General features: G+C 50.4%; 1 protein-coding gene across 6 annotated transcripts in view; it reads left to right on the top strand.

Annotated features, from left to right (window-relative positions):
• The window catches only part of garnl3 (GTPase activating Rap/RanGAP domain like 3), a 569,928-nt gene that overhangs the window by 219,386 nt on the left and 334,274 nt on the right, over positions 1–16,268 (top strand). The gene's annotated exons all lie outside the window — the stretch shown is intronic.

Raw genomic sequence — 16,268 nt, 5'->3', positions numbered from 1 at the left:
GAATGTCCACAGACCAAGCCATTCCTTTATTTTTCAGACCTTACGAATTAGGAGCAGGAATCGGCCACTTGGCCCCTTGAATCTATTTTACCGCTAGTGACACCCTGTTATGTTTTGAGCTATTTTGATGGATGTGTTCCAACAGCCTCCTTCACCCATTCAAACCCTGAACACCGAAATCTGTCCTATTTTAAGGCTTCCCCATGATAAAACGGTTTTTCTGGCTCGCAAACGTGCGCTGACTTCGTAACCTACCTGCTGACGGATTGTGTACCTAATTTAGATGTGAGGTGAGATTTACTGTCCCCCGTGACATAGAATCATGGAATTTACAATGCAGAAGGAGGCCCTTTGGCTTACTGTGTCTACACCGTCCCTTGAAAGAGCACCCTATTTAAGCCCACGCCCACACCCCCCCATCCCTGTAACCCCACCTAACCTTTTGGACACTAAGGGGCAATGTATCACGGCCAATCCACCTAACCTGCACAGCTTTGGATCGTGGGAGGAAACCGGAGCACCCGGAGGAAACCCACGCAGACGTGGGAAGGACGTGCGAACTCCACACAGACAGTAACCCAAGGGGACTTCGGGTTGTGACCATGGAGTGAGTGGTCACATACAGGGCTGTTCCTGCTTAAAGTGACAGAAAAGGGCTCTTTTCTCACAGACCCGGATGCAATTTTGATGAAAAGGCGTAGGTGAATGTTAGAGGAGTAGTTTACCCCTGGAGTGGTATGTCTCCTGATCGCCAGACCCGGCAGAAAATAGTGAGAGGTTTGGCTGGAAAGTTGAAACAATCTGGTGCTGCAGCAACAGCCTCTTCCAGCATGCAGGCAGGAGAGGGGCAAGCTGTAAGATACAGGAACTGATGACTTTTATCAAGGAGGAATTCCATAAACAGAGGAAGGAAATGTGTGAGGATCATGCAAAAGCCATTGCAGAAGCTGTGGCACCCCTGAAGAGTACTTTGGAGCGGATGGAGAGGTGTTTGGAGGTGCAGGGGTCACAGATAAGGCCAAGAGGGGTGGCCGGAGGAAGAGGGGAAAGGGGAAGTGGGGGGGGGGGGGGGGGGGGAAGAAGGGGAACAGCGGGGGGGGAGGGGTTTCTGCGACGCGGCAGGGGGTGAGAGATGACATGGTCAAGGGCAAAGAAAGGGGCCATCTGGGATCGGCTAGGTACAGAGTGGAATTAAAGGGGCAGGAGTTAAGTGGGGAAGATGACAGATGGTAGAGGGGATTGGAGGCGCAAGCCTCCGGTAAGGTTGGTAACGTGGAACCTCCGGGGGCTGAATGGGCCGGTTAAAAGGTCGCGGGTGTTCGTGCACCTCAGGAGCTTGAAAGCGAGGGGTGGTCTTTTTGCAGAAGACACAACTCCGTGTGAAGGACCAGGTTAGGTTAAGGAAGGGATGGGTCGGGCAGGTTTTTCACTCGGGGTTTATTCGAAATCGAGGGGTGTGGCGATTTTAATGATCAAAAAAATGGGATTTGTGAGTGTGAAGGAGGTGAGGCATCCAGGTGGGAGATATGTGATTGTGAGTGGGGTAATGGAAGGGGCACCAGTAGTGTTGGTAAATGTGTATGCCCCAAATTGGGATGATGTGGGTTCTATGAGGGGGCTGCTGGCAGCAATCCCGGATTTTGCCATGTACCAGTTGATCATGGGAGGAGGTTTTAACTGTGTCCTGGAGCCGAGGGTGGATTGATCGAGCCCCAGGTTGATGGGTAGGGTACGAATGGCAAGGGAGCTGGGGGGGGAGGGGGGGGGGGGTTTATGGAGAGGATGGGTATGGTGGATCCATGGCGCTTTCAGAACCCAGGGGGAAGGGAGTATTCCTTCTTATCACACGTCTATAAGGTATATTCGCAGATTGATTACTTTGTAGTGAGTCGGGAGATTTTGGTTGGGGTGGAGGGGGCAGGGTATACCGGGATAGTTATCTCGATCCATGCACTCCACCAAATGGATATTCGGTTTAGTATGGGATGAGAGCAGAGGCCGGGGTGGAGGTTTGACTCGGGATGGAGGTTTTTGTGATAAGGTGCGGTCGGCGATTAGGGATTATGTGGAGTTCAATCAGAATGGGGAGGTGTTGGCGGGCATTTTGTGGGAAGCACTGAAGGCAGTGGTCCGGGGAGAAATGATCTCATTTACGGTTTGTGCGAATAAGGAAAGGACGGCAGAACATGACCGTCTAGTGAGCGAGATAGTGGAGGTGGACAGGGAACATTCGAGGATGCCCACAGTGGAGGGATTGGTGAGGAGGAAAAAGTTGCAGGGGCAAATTGACAGGCTGACAACGGGGAGGGCGGTCGGGCAACTGCATAGGGCAAGAGGGGTGCAAAACGAGTATGGGGAGAAGGCGAGCCGCATGCTGGCGCACCAGCTGCGGAGGCAGGCTGCATCCAGGGAAATATTGAAGATCCGGACTGGAGCTGGGGATGTGGTGTCTGAGCCAGGGACGATAAATGATGCATTTAGAGAGTATTACCAGGGACTTTATGAGGCAGACCCAGGAGGAGAGGAGGGGGACATGGGGTGGTTTCTGGACGAGCTGGAATTTCCCCAGGTGGAGGAAGGAAAGAGGCAGGCGTTGGAGGAGGCCCTGGGGCTGAGATAGGTGCTGGATAGTATCAGGGGTATGAAGTCAGGGAAGGCCCCTTGGCCAGATGGGTACCTGGCAGAATTATATAAGGAATTGGCGGCGGACCTGGCACCACATCTTGGGGGTGTTGGGGGTGTTTAATGAAGCACTGGAGAAGGGGAAGTTGTTGGAGATGATGAAACAGGCAGTAATCACACTAATCCCAAAAAAATGGAAGGATCCGGTGGAATGTGGGTCGTATAGAGCCATATCACTATTGAACATGGATGCAAAAGTATTGGCTAAGTTGTTGGTGGGGAGGATGGAGGATTGTGGCCCGGGGGGGGGGTGGTTGCAGAAGATCAAACAGGCTTCGTGAAGGGCAGGCAGTTCGCGAGTAATATAAGACGGCTGTTGAATGTGGTGATGAATCCGTCGAGAGCTCTGGTACCGGAGATGTTGGTGTCCATGGGCACAGAGAAAGCATTTGATCGGGTGGAGTGGCGGTACTTGTTCGAAGTTTTGGGAAGGTTTGGGTTTGGGCCGAGATTTGTGGCATGGGTGCGGTTGCTGTATGTGGCGCCAAGAGCGAGGGTGAGGACGAATGATATGAGCTCACAAAGTTTTGACTTACACAGGGGTACGAGGCAGGGGTGCCCGCTGTCGCCGCTGCTGTTTGCGCTGGCCATAGAGCCATTGGCAATGGCTCTCAGGGGGTCGGCAGAGTGGCAGGGGATAATGAGGGTCAGAGGGAGCATCAGGTGTTGCTCTATGCCGATGACCTCCAGCTGTATGTTTTGGATCAGTTGAAGATATGGGAAGGATTATGGGCCTGTTGGGGAGGTTTGGAGGGTTCTCGGGATACAAGCTGAATGTAGGGAAAAGCGAGGTATTCCCGGTGAATGAGCTCGCACAGCGGGCTAATTTAGGGGAGATGCCATTTACGGTAGCGAGGGATAGGTTTAGGTACTTGGGGATTCAGGTAGTGAGGGAATGGACGGGGCTCCATAAGTGGAACTTAACGAAGCTGGTGGAGGAGGCCAGGGAGGATCTTAATAGGTGGGAGACATTGCACTTAACGTTGGCGGGGAGGGTCCAAGTGGTGAAAATTAATAATCTCCCGAGGCTCTTGTTGATCTTTCAGGCTCTCCTGATCTTTATAACAAAGGCCTTTTTTCGGAAAGTGGACACCATCATCTCTGACTTTGTATGGGCGGGGAAGGTGCTGAGGGTGGGGAGGACCCTGCTACAGAGGCAGAGGCAGCAGGGGGGGTTGGCGTTGCCAAACTTGCTTCATTATTATTGGGCGGCGAATGTAGACAAGGTGCGGTGGTGGTGGGAAGTAGAAGGGGTAGAGTGGGTTAGGATGGAGGAGGAATCTTGTAAGGGGTCTAGTTTGAGGGCTATGGTGACGGCAGCATTGCTAATGGCTCCGAGTAGGTATTCAGGGAGCCCAGTGGTACAGTCCACGGTGAAGATATGGAATCAGCTGAGGAGGCATTTTAGGGTGGAAGAGATGTCGGTGCTAACGCCGCTGTGCGAAAATCATGGGTTTGAGCCGGGGGGAGGGGGGTGGGGGGGGGGGGGGGTGTGTGGATAGTGTATGCAGGAGGTGGAGGGAAGTGGGGCTGGTCAAGGTGAAGGATTTGTATTTGGAGGAAGGGTTCGCCAGTCTGGAGGAGCTAAGGGACAGGGTAAAACTGCCGAGGGGTAGTGAGTTCAGGTATCTACAGGTTAGGGACTTTGCACGAAAGGTCTGGGATACATCCTGCTGGAGCGACTGCTGCTTCCTGATGTGGAAGGGAAGGGAAGAATTGGGGATATATATAAGTGGCTGGGGGAGCAGGGGGGAGAGCGGGGTGGTGAAGATCAAGGAGAAATAGGAAGCGGAGTTGGGAATGGTGATCAGTTGGGGAGTATGGAGTGAGGCACTGCGAAGGGTAAGCGGGACATCCTCTTATGCAAGGTTGAGCCTGATACAGTTCAAGGTGGTGCACAGGGTGCATATGACTTGGGCGAGAATGTGTGGGTTCTTTCAGGGGGTAGCAGATGAGGTGTGGGCGGGGGCCTGCGAATCATGTGCACATGTTTTGGGGTTGTGAAAAATTGGGAAGATTCTGGGTGGGAGTGTTCGCGGTCTTAGCCAGGATAGTGGAGGAGGAGGTGGACCCGGACCCTTTGGTGGGGATATTTGGGGTTTCAGAGAAGCCGGAGCTCATGGAGAGGAGGAAGGCCGATGTCTTGGCCTTCGCCCCTCTGATTGCACGGTGACGGATTTTGCTGGAGTGGCGGTCGGCATCGCCACCGGGGGTAGCAGCATGGTTGGGTGACCTGTACAACTTCCTGCGGTTAGAGAAGATAAAGTATGAGTTAAGGGGTTCAGCAGGGGAGTTTGAGAAAAGGTAGGGGATGGTTTTGACCGTGTTTGATGGGCTGTTCGTTGTGGGGGGGGGGGGAGGGGGGGGCAGGGGGGGTGGAAAAGGAGGAAAATCTGTACAAACTGATTGTTGGGAGGAATGTTTCCCGGGGTGTTTATCTGCTGTAACCTACTTCGATACAAGTTTGAATAAAATGCGTTTTTTAAAAAAAAGACCGCGACCCGAGGCCGGAATCGAACTCGGGACCCTGGAGCTGTGAGGCGGCAGTGCTAACCACTGCGCCACGGTGCCGCCCATGTGTTATGCGACAGTGGAGGCACCTCGCCATTGGCCGGCGGCTGGATTTTCCGGCCCTGCAGCTGTCAACGGGGTTTTCCGTTGTCACATGCTCTGCCGCCGGGGAATCTGCGTGAGGGCTCACCGGCAGCGGAACCAGGTGATCCCGCCAGCGGGAACGACCAAAAGTTCCCGCCCATTGTTAAACAAAGATGTTGCCCTGAATTTCTTTCATTCACACCAGTAATGCAAGTGAGGTGGGTGTGTAAATGAGGTTACCCATGATTTAACACTGCACTACCCCTCTGCGCACAACTCCAGACTCATTGGAGCAAATCTGATGCAATTCATGGCTTGGAATTTTCAGGCCTATATTTGTATAATGTACGAAGATGCAGCCAAGAAGGGGGAGTGCAAGCTCACTTCTGCTCTGTTTTGTCAGAATCTCCCAAGTTTATATTAATGCTTCAAAACTGTCTCCCTGTTGCCCTGCCACCAGTCTGACATCAAGTCATGTCAGAGCAGGAACTCTCCGGCAATGAATTGGCAAGATTGGAACCAGTCCCACACCGTGTCTCGGATATCATTCCCCCTGCTCCACAATAGTGCTGCAATCCAGATTTATATCTAAGCTCGCACCCTCATTCCACTGAGGTTAGAGTACACTTCACCATCAGTGACAAGACATTCAATCATCTTAAGAATTGCCTCTCCGAAGTGGCTTAATTGGTAGCACTCCTGCTCTGAGTCTGTGGGTTCAAGCCCCACTCGAGAAACTTGGCTGACATTCCCGTGCTGCATTGAGGGACTGCAGCATTGTACTGTCCTTCAGATCTGAAATAAAAGCAGGAACGTTGAAGGTCCACGTCAGTTGTATATTAATTGGATTTCACTGCATGCGTGTGATGGGCATTCACTGGGGTTTTGCTTGAGTACAGCATGTATTGAAACAGTGGTGTGGTTGTGTTTGGAGATATATGCTTGCGACGTTTCAATCTGTGAATAAATTTAAGGCTGCAGAAAGATTGGGTCCAGTTTCATCCTTCACCAACTGGCTTTCCGGAATAGAAGCGTCTAAATGGGTTAATGTTTGTGAGGGAACTTTCACCAGTTCTGATGAGGAAACTCTGCCAAAAGTGGCAGCCACCCTTTTTGTTCCCCTTTGAGGTGCTGAGAGTTACTATTTACGTTTATTAAACCTTCTAATCGAGGAAATTGTTTTTTCTCCCAACGGGGTTTTTTTTTCTAACCTCTCGGATGAGTTAATGATATTTGGAAATTGTTATTGGTTTGTGAGTAATTTCAGAGTGCTGGACGATGAACAGGATTGCGGAACCGGCAATAGTAACAGTCAGATGCTGTGGCCAGTTCCAAAATTGTTTCTTCCAATCTAGGATCAGGCTTCCTTCCCGCTCCCCGGTTGAGTTGCTGGTATTGTCGGGGGGGACTGGAGTCAGAGCTGAAAGCAGGTTGAATGTTGACAAAAGAAAGATTTGCAATTCTGCTGCACCTTTCTTAACCCGTGTGTCCCAAAGCTGAGGGAGTAGTTTTGAAGCGTCGCAGTCACTGTTGTATTGTAAACGTGCTAAATGTTGGACTCCCTCTTACTCATGTGCTGACCTGAGCACCTAAGCGTTTACAATATAAATTGTACCGTCTCGAAGAATCTCAGTTGTAACCCGCCCAAGTGCACGACACATGTGGGGGAGTTGCACTCGAGGGAGGTTGTATTGGAGAATCAGCTTTTCAATTCATTCATGGTGTGTTTGTGAAGTTGACAAAAGTTCACATTTATCACCCATTCCGAGTTTCCCTTGAGAAGATAATGTTAGTCAGTCCTTCTTGAACCATTATTCACCTTACGGTGATGGTGCTCCGACAGTGCTGTTAGTTAGGGTGACTTTGAAGGTGGTGTTGTTCCTGCTGCCCCTTGTCCTGTTGGCTGTTTATAGCCTGTTGGCTTGTCCCCTTGGCTGTTTAGCACACTGGGCTAAATTGCTGGCTTTGAAAGCAGACCAAGCCAGCCAGCAGCACGGTTCGATTCCCATAACAGCCTCCCCGGACAGGCGCCGGAATGTGGCGACTAGGGGCTTTTCACAGTAACTTCATTGAAGTCTACTCATGACAATAAGCGATTTTCATTTCATTTCATTTCATTTTTTGGCACCAGCGGTCACAGAATTAGTGTGCACATTAACACGGGGGCACAGAGGAATTTAGCCTTGTCATCCTAATTTAACCACTCAATCTTACGGATTTGTCAGAAATCTAAATTTCCAGGAGTAAAGTTTGTTTGTTGTACTTTACTGTTTGTTAAGCACCACATTGCTTAAGGGACGAAACAATCAGTCTATTGTCGAAATATTGAAATCTATATTTGTTTTGTGACTATTGTTCGATTAGTCATTTACTGCTACGCCAAAGGGCATCGTAATACATTTCCCATGGAGTGATGAAGGACTTTCTTCATTAAATGTGAATAGCATGTTTCCTTTTGTTTTTATTTAATTGTAACGCATCTCCACTTTTGATCATAAGTACACTTTGTTCTTGGGCAACCTGCTTCCAGTACATTGATAAATAGCATTTCAGTAATTAAACGTCAGGCGAGTAAAATACATTTCCAGCCAGTCACACTGTGCTTCATAAAATTCCTATTGTAAGAGACCAAACAGTTTTCCGCTCCATAATCCATTTGTAAAGGCGTTGAGACAATGTGAGCTTTATTAGCTTTGATGTGCATTCAGTATTTTCCTACAGTTGTGGGTGATGCTGATCGGCCTGAAAGAAAGAATGGTGTTCCACATTCAAAGTGTAAATTCTGTTACGGCTAAAATTGAAATGCACGTAATTAGCTTGTCGATGCTTTGTAACATGGAGCGAAGCTTCACCACTAAAAGCTGTTCTGTCAAGTAATTCATTCATGGGATGTGGGACATCACTGGTTGAGATTGCCCATCCGGAATTGTCCTTGGGAAGATGGTGGGGAACCACCTTCTTGAGCCGTTGCAGTTCATGTGGCGAAGACGTTGTTAGGCAGAGAATTCCAGGATTTTGACCCAGTGATGGTGACAGAGCGGCAAAATAGTTTCAAGCCAGGATGATGTGTGACTTGCAAGAGAACGTGTAGGTGGTGGTATTTCAATGCAACTGCCACCTTTTCCCTCTAGTGGTAGTGGTTGTGGTTTGGATGGTGCTGTTGAAAAAATCTTGGTGCAATGCTGGAGTGTGTCTTGTAGATAGTACGCTGTGTACGGGCCGGAGGAGTGTATGTTTAAGGTGATGGATGGGGTGTTGGTTAAGCTGCCTTCTCCTGGATGGTGTTGAGGTGCTGGAGTGTTGTTGGATCTGCACTGATTGAAGCAAGTGGAGGGTTTCTAGAACACAACTTGCGCCCAGCGCCGGCCCTAGGGTTGCTGGCGCCCCGGGCAAGATGAACTTCGGCGCCCTTGGGGGGCGGGGCCGAGGGGGGCGGGGCCGAGGGGGCAGGGCGGGGCCGGGGGGGGCGGACCCGAGGGGGGGGCGGACCCGAGGGGGGGGGCGGACCTGAGGGGGGGGCGGACCCGAGGGGGGGGGGCGGACCCGAAGGGGGGGCGGACCCGAGGGGGGGGCGGGGGGGGCGGACCCGAAGGGGGGGGCGGACCCGAGGGGGGGGCGGGGGGGGCGGATCCGAGGGGGGCGGGGGGGACTGAGGGGCGTGGGCGGGGGAGAGGACCGAGCGGGGGGGTGGGGGCAGACCGGGGGGGGGCCGCGCTGGGGGAGGGCGGCCACCGCGCATGCGCTGGTTGGCGCCGGCCCAACTGCGCATGCGCGGGATCCGAGTCTCTGGTGCCCCCTAGCACATGGCGCCCCGGGCGACTGCCCGAGTTGCCGGTGCCTTGAGCCGGCCCTGCTTGCGCCTTGCAGATGGTGGACAGAATTTGAGGAGTCAAAATACATAAGGCGGGATTCTCTATCCACCAGCTGCGTTTTCCAGCACGGCGCTCCCCCACCAGCAATGGAATTCTCTGTTCCCACAGCCGGTCAATGTGGTTTCCCATTGTGGCCACCTCGGGGAACCCGCAGACGTGGGTGTGCTACCGGCGGACAGGAGAATCCCGTCGACGGAGAATCCCGCCCATAGTTTCAAACCTATTCTTGTTGGTTGATGAGACAATGACGGTAATGACATTGAGCATCATGGTTAGATTGTCTCTTGTTGGAGATAGACATGGTCTGGCACTTGTGTGACGCAAATGTTACTTGCCACTTCTCAGGCCAGGCCACATCAGGTCTTGCTGATTGCGGGCATAGTCTGCTGTGGCATCTAAGAAGTTGAGAATGATATTGAAAACTGCAATTATGACTGAACATCTTCACTTCTGACCAGATGATGGAGGGAAGGTCATTGAAAAAAAGAAATTTAGAGTACCCAATTAGTTTTTATTGAATTTAGCCGGGCCAATCCACCTAGCCTGCACATCTTTGGGTTGTGGGGGGTGAGACCCATACAGACATGGGGAGAATGCGCAAACTCCACACCAACAGTGACCCGGAGCCGGGATCGAACCCGGGTCCTCAGCTCCGTGAGGCAGCAGTGCGAACCACTGCCCCACTGTGCCGCCCAAGGAGGGAAGGTCATTGATGAAGCATCTGGAAATGATTGGGTCGAGGACACTCTCCTTTTAAAAAAAATAAATTTAGAGTACCCAATACTTTTTTTTTCAATTAAGCGGCAATTTAGCGTGGCCAATCCACCTAACCTGCACATCTTTGGGTGAAACCCACGCAGACCTGGGGAGAATGTGCAAACTCCACACGGACAGTGACCCAGGGCCGGGATTCGAACCTGGGTCCTCAGCACCGCAGTCCCAGTGCTATCCACTGCGCCACATGCCGCCTCCGAGGACACTATCCTGAGGAACTCCTACAAAGATGATCTCGGCTGAGATGATTGGCCTCCAACAGCCACAACCATCTTCCTTTGTGCTCGGTGTGACTCCAACAGGGGAGTTTCAGCATGTTCTACCCAGCATAAGTCAATGTCCTGGGCTGAGCTTTTCCCATGGTTCCCATTGACTTCAGTTTTTCCAGGGTTCCTCGATGCCATGCTCAGACTTGATGTCAAGGACAGTCAGTCTCACTTCACCTCCAGCATTCAGCTTGTTTGTCCATATTTGGGCCCAGGCTGTAAGAGGTCTGGAGCTGAGTGACCCAGACAGAGTAGGTTATTGCTGAGTAAGTGCCACTTGATAACATTGTCAATAACCTCTTCTGTCTCTTTGCTGATGATTGAAAGTAGACTGAAAGGGTTTGAACTTTGACCTGCATTTTGTAGGAAGGACCTACCCTAGGCAAATCTGCCCAGTAGGTGCCAGAGTTGTAACTGTACTGAATAAGTTTGGCTAGATGTAAACTACCTCTGGAGCACAAAGCTTTAGCAGTACAGCCAGGGCATTGTCATTTCAAGCCTTTGCTGTATCCACCGCACGAATCTGTTCTTTGATATCATGTGGCATAAATCAAACTGAAGATCACAATCTGAAATGTTGGGGAGAGCAGATGGGGGCTGAGGTAAACCAACCATTCTGTACCCCTGGTCGCAAATGGCTGCACACGCTTCAGCCTTGTCTTTATGTAATGATCAGCTGGACGACCCATCATTGGGAACAGTGATGTTTGCGAAGCCTCCTGCTTCAGTTAGTTGTTTAATTGCCCATTCACGAATGGATGTGGGACAGGACAATGCAACTTTGATTTGAAGCACTGGTGATTTGAAGCACTATGGCGTGCTACCGGCCCTGTTTATCATCCATGCAGTCCTCTGTTGTAGCTTCTGGTTCGCATCTCATTTTTAAGTTGGCCTGGTGTTGCTCCTGTATGCTTTGTTGAACCAGATTTAGCCTCCTGCATTAATGGTAATGCTAGAGCAGGGGATATGTTGGGCCATTCGTGGAATACAAATTCCGGTGTTGTTGATGGGCCAGAGTGCCCAATGGATGCCCAGTTTTGAGTTGCGTGATTTGTTCTGAATCCACTCTGTTTAGCACGTTTGTAGTGCTACACAACCCGATGGCGCGTATTCCTCAGTGTGAAGATGGGATTCTGCCACTACAAGGACTGTACAGTGGTCGCTGAAAAGAATATCAACAATAATGAAAAACAACAACTTACAGAGCCTTAAATGTTACAAAATGCCCCCAAGGTGCTTCGTGGGAGCAATATTAAATAAAATGAGGTGACGTTTAATGTGGAGAAGTATGAAGTGATTCAATTTGGAAGGAAGAACAAGGAGAGGCAATATTAGAAAGAAGAATACACATTATTGTCGAAGTAGGCTTACATTAACACTGCAATGAAGTTATTGGAAAAATCCCCGAGTCGCCACATTCCAGCACCTGTTCACATACACAGAGGAATAATTCAGAATGTCCAATTCACCAAACAGCACGGGCGCGATTCTCCCCTACCCGGCGGTGCAGGCGGCACCGAGGAGTGGCGTGAACCACTCCGGTGTAGAGCCGCCCGGAAGGTGCGGATTCCGCACCTTCAGGGGCTAGGCTGGTGCTGGCGGGGTTGGCGCTGCACCAACCGGCGCCAAAGAGCCTCTGCCGGCTGGCACGAGTTGGCACATGCACGGGAGCACCAGCATGTGCTGGCATCATCCCAGCGCATGCGCAGGGGGGTTTGTCTCTTCACCGGCCATGGCGGAGGTACACAGCAGCCGGTGCAGTGGTAAAGAGTGCCCCCATGACACAGGCCCACCCGCGGATTGGTGGGCCCCGATCGTGGGCCAGGCCACCGTGGGGGTAACCTCCGGGGCCAGATCCCCCCGAGGACCCCGGAGGCCGCCCGCAGAGCCAGGTCCCGCCGGTAAGTGGCAGATCTAATTTACACCAGCGGGACCGGCTTAAAATGGGCGGCCGCTCGGCCCATCATGGGCCGGAGATCGCGGGGGGGCAGCTGCCAGCGGCCACCGACTGGCACGGCGCGATTCCCGCCCCCGCCAAAACCCCGGTGCTGGAGAATTCGGCAGCTGCCGGGGACGGGAGTCACTGTGTGCCCCCCCCTCCCCCGCCCCCCCCCCTCCCGCCCCCGCCCCCCCCGCTCTGAAGCAACAGTACTAACCACTGTGCTACCATGACACCCATAAATAGAGGATTAAATAAAGGATATAGTTCTGAAGGGGGAGTAGGATCCGAGGGATCTGGGATATATGTACACAAATTCTTTAATGCGACAGGGCAGGTCGAGAATGTGGTTAATAATGCGTTGAGGAGGGTGGAACGGTGGCACTGCTGCCTCTAGGCGTTGAGGACCCGTGTTTGATCCTGGCCCTGGATCACTGTCGGTGTGGGGTTTGTATGGTTTGTAGGGCAGCACGGTAGCACAAGTGGATAGCACTGTGGCTTCGCAGCACCAGGGACCCAGGTTTGATTACCCGCTGGGTCACTGTCTGTGCGGAGTCTGCACGTTCTCCCCGTGACTGCGTGGGTTTCCTCCGGGTGCTCCGGTTTCCACCCACAGTCCAAAGACGTGCAGGTTAGGTGGATTGGCCATGATAAATTGCCCTTAGTGGCCAAAAAGTTTAGGAGGGGTTATTGGGTTACGGGGATAGGGTGGAAATGAGGGCTTAAGTGGGTCGGTGTAGAATCGATGGGCTGACTGGCCTCCTTTAGCACTGTATGTTCTATGTTCTATTCGGTACATTCTCCGCATGCCTGCGTGGGTCTTACCCCCACAACCCAAAGATGTGCAGGATAGGTGGGTTGGCCACGCTACAATTACCACTTAATTGGAAAAAAAATAATTGGGTACTCTAAATTTATTTTTAAAAAAAGGAATGCAGGATCCTGGGATTTATAAATAGGGGCATAAAGTACAAAAGCAAGGAGTCCACGATAGTGATGTGTTACCAGTTCACTCAGGCCAGCATGCACCTTCTAGACTGGAGCTATGCATAATATGGTAAACGTGCCAACATTCTTTCCATTACATGACTGACCAGGAATCTCTCCCGCTCTTACCGCTTCCCAACGGTGTGCGTTGAAGGCTTTGAAGGTTAATATACAAACTGCTTTGCCACATTATGAATCTTCGGCATCAGGCCCTGGGGTGGGCCTCGAACTTGGAGCTTCTGCCTCAGAGGCAGTGACACTATCAATTGCCCCACAAGACCCCCCCCCCCCCTCCCCCCCCAACCCCCACACCCCTCAGCTGCGACTGGAGTATTGTGTCCAGTTCAGGGCATCATACTTTAGAAAGGATATGAAGGGCCTTGAGAGGGTGCAGAAAAAGATTTTCCAGAATGGTTCTGGGAATGAGTGGCTTCAGTTACAGTTAGATTGGTGAAGTTGGAATTGGCCTCTTTGGAGCAGGGAAGGCCGAGAGGAGATTTTGTAGAAATGTTCAAAATCGTGAGGGGTCTGAGACAGAGTAGATCGGGAGGAACAGTTCCAATTTACATATAAGTATCGAGAAACAGAGGACACCGATTTAAGGAGATTGACAAAAGAAGCAATGGTGATATAAGAAATACCTTTTCACACAGTGAGCGGTTAGGATCTAAAGTAAATTAGACAGTGATCTGAAGAGAGAATTTGCAGGGCTCCAGGAAAAGGTTTGGGAGATGGCCTGGACGGAGATGAGTGGTTGAATGGCCTCCTTCTGTGCACTAACCATTCTATGATTCGGTAAAAAAGGACACCAAGTCACAGATGGAGATTCAAGGTCAAATGACCACAAGCTTGGTCAAAGAGGTAGCGTTATATAATTATTATTATGCATCTTCTTATTTACATCCATTGCTGATGTCATCAGTAAGTGCTGTGATGTCATAGTTGTTGCTACCTGTCTATATTCGTAATTAACTAGCGTTCTAATTTTTTTCGTTTTCTGTTATTTTGATGTTTGAGCAGCTTCTCTCATTTTTGAGTCCATACTGTATTTTAAACTTTGTTATTTTTATATATTAAAGAAGACTAACTTTCACAATGTGTTTCGACTATCTTTTTGTGGTCTTGTTGGCGATGAAAATAAAACAATTTGCTTTTCAGCACTTTCACCACAAAGTTTTGCAAAGTTTATCAACGGAATACAAGTTAGCAGCACCACGGCTATGTTTGGGTCTCTCAGTGAGTTTGGGGAAGAGAACGAGTACTGGACCGAATATGTAGAAAGGTTGGAACACTTCTTCTTGGCAAATGGGATTGCAGACAAGGTTAGAAAGTGTTCAATTCCCCTGAGTGTATGCGGGGCGAAGACTTACAAGCTTGTGAGAAACTTAGCTACACCGCAGAAACCGGCAGCGGAGGGGAGGGGGATCTTATTTGTGGATTTAGCTACACTCGTTCAGAATCGCCAGCATCCTAAGCCCTCAGTAATTGTGCATTGTTTCAAATTCCATAGTCATTTTCGGAAGACTGGACAGCCTGTCGCCAACTTTGTTGCGGAATTGCGCCAGCTCTCTGACCATTGGGACTTTGGTGGCAGTTTTGGAAATCCTGTTCTGCGTGCCAATCTAACCAGAAGATGGCGCCACTAGACCCATTACATCCTTCGGAGTGGCCTGATCATTCTTGGTCGAGATTTGTTGCGGATTTTGCAGGTCCTTCCATGGGTCACATGTTTTTAGACATCGTGGATGCACATTCTAAGTGGTTAGAAGTATACATCATGACAACACTACAGCTTCCAATACCATAGAAAAGCAACGGCAAGTGTTTGCAACGCATGGGTCACCAGACTCTGTAATTTCGGAAATTGGTACAATATTCACGAGTGAGTTGTTCCAAAGAGATTATGCAAAGGAGTGGAATGCGCCATGTGCGTACCGCATCTTTTCATCCAGCGTCACGTGGTTTGGCTGGGCGAGCTGTTCAGACATTGAAGGTAGAATTATAGATGATTGCAGGTGATTCTTTAGGGACCAAGCTCTCAAGGTTCTTATTTCAATATTGTATCACACCACAAACAACTAGAGGACTCTCACCAGCTAGATTATTGATGGGCAGTAGACCAAAGTCTAGGGCAGCACGTTGGCGCAGTGGTTAGCATTGCTGCCTCACAGGGCCGAGGTCCCAGGTTCAATCCCGGTTCTGGGTCACTGTCTGTGTGGAGTTTGCACAATCTCCCCGTGTTTGCGTGGGTTTCACCTCCACAACCCAAAGATGTGCAGGGTAGGTGGATTGGTCACGCTAAATTGCCCCGTAAGTGGAGAAAATGAATTGGGCACTCTAAATTTATATATAAAAAAGAGAAGACCAAAGTCTGGATTTGCTGCATCTAGATGTCAAAGCAAAAGTGGGAAGGAGACAAGAAAAGCAGAAGCAGAGACATGATCATCATGCTAAGGAGAGACGTTTTAACCCAAATGATTGTGTTTATATCGGGGGTTTGGCAGTCGTAAGCATTGGTTACCGGGAGTTATTCTTAACCAAAGTGGTCCAATATCTTTGGTAGTGGAATTGAACATTGGAAGATCACATTAGTCGACGCCATGACTCGGAGTCAGCAAAAGTTCCAGATGACAGAAGAAAAGGACATGCTGCCGTGGAAATTCAACAAGAAATGGTTCTTCCAGAGGACTCAGTTTCAGGAAAGGGACACTCCTATTTAACCTACCCCATACCACCGACCATGCTGCCCGTCTAAACTAAAACCTTCTTCACTTCCGGGGTCCGTATCTCTCTATTCCCATCATATTTATGTATTTGTCAAGATGACCCTTAAACATCTCTATCGTCCCAGCTTCCACCACCTCCTCCGGCAGCGAGTTCCAGGCACCCACTACCCTCTGTGTAAAAAAACTTGCCTCATACATCTCCTCTAAACCGTGCCCCTCGCACCTTAAACCTATGCCCTGAGTAATTGACCCCTCTACCCTGGGAAAAAGTCTCTGATTATCCACTCTGTCTATGCCCCTCATAATTTTGTAGATCTCTATCAGGCCGCCCCTCAATCTCCGTCGTTCCAGTGAGAACAAACCGAGTTTATTCAACCGCTCCTCATAGCTAATGCCCTCCATACCAGGCAACATCCTGGCAAATCTC

Source organism: Scyliorhinus canicula, chromosome 21 (genome assembly GCF_902713615.1).
Source record: "Scyliorhinus canicula chromosome 21, sScyCan1.1, whole genome shotgun sequence".
Lineage (NCBI taxonomy): Eukaryota > Metazoa > Chordata > Chondrichthyes > Carcharhiniformes > Scyliorhinidae > Scyliorhinus > Scyliorhinus canicula.
Note: the sequence above shows the minus strand (reverse complement) of the source record. Positions and strands in the feature narration are given on the sequence as shown.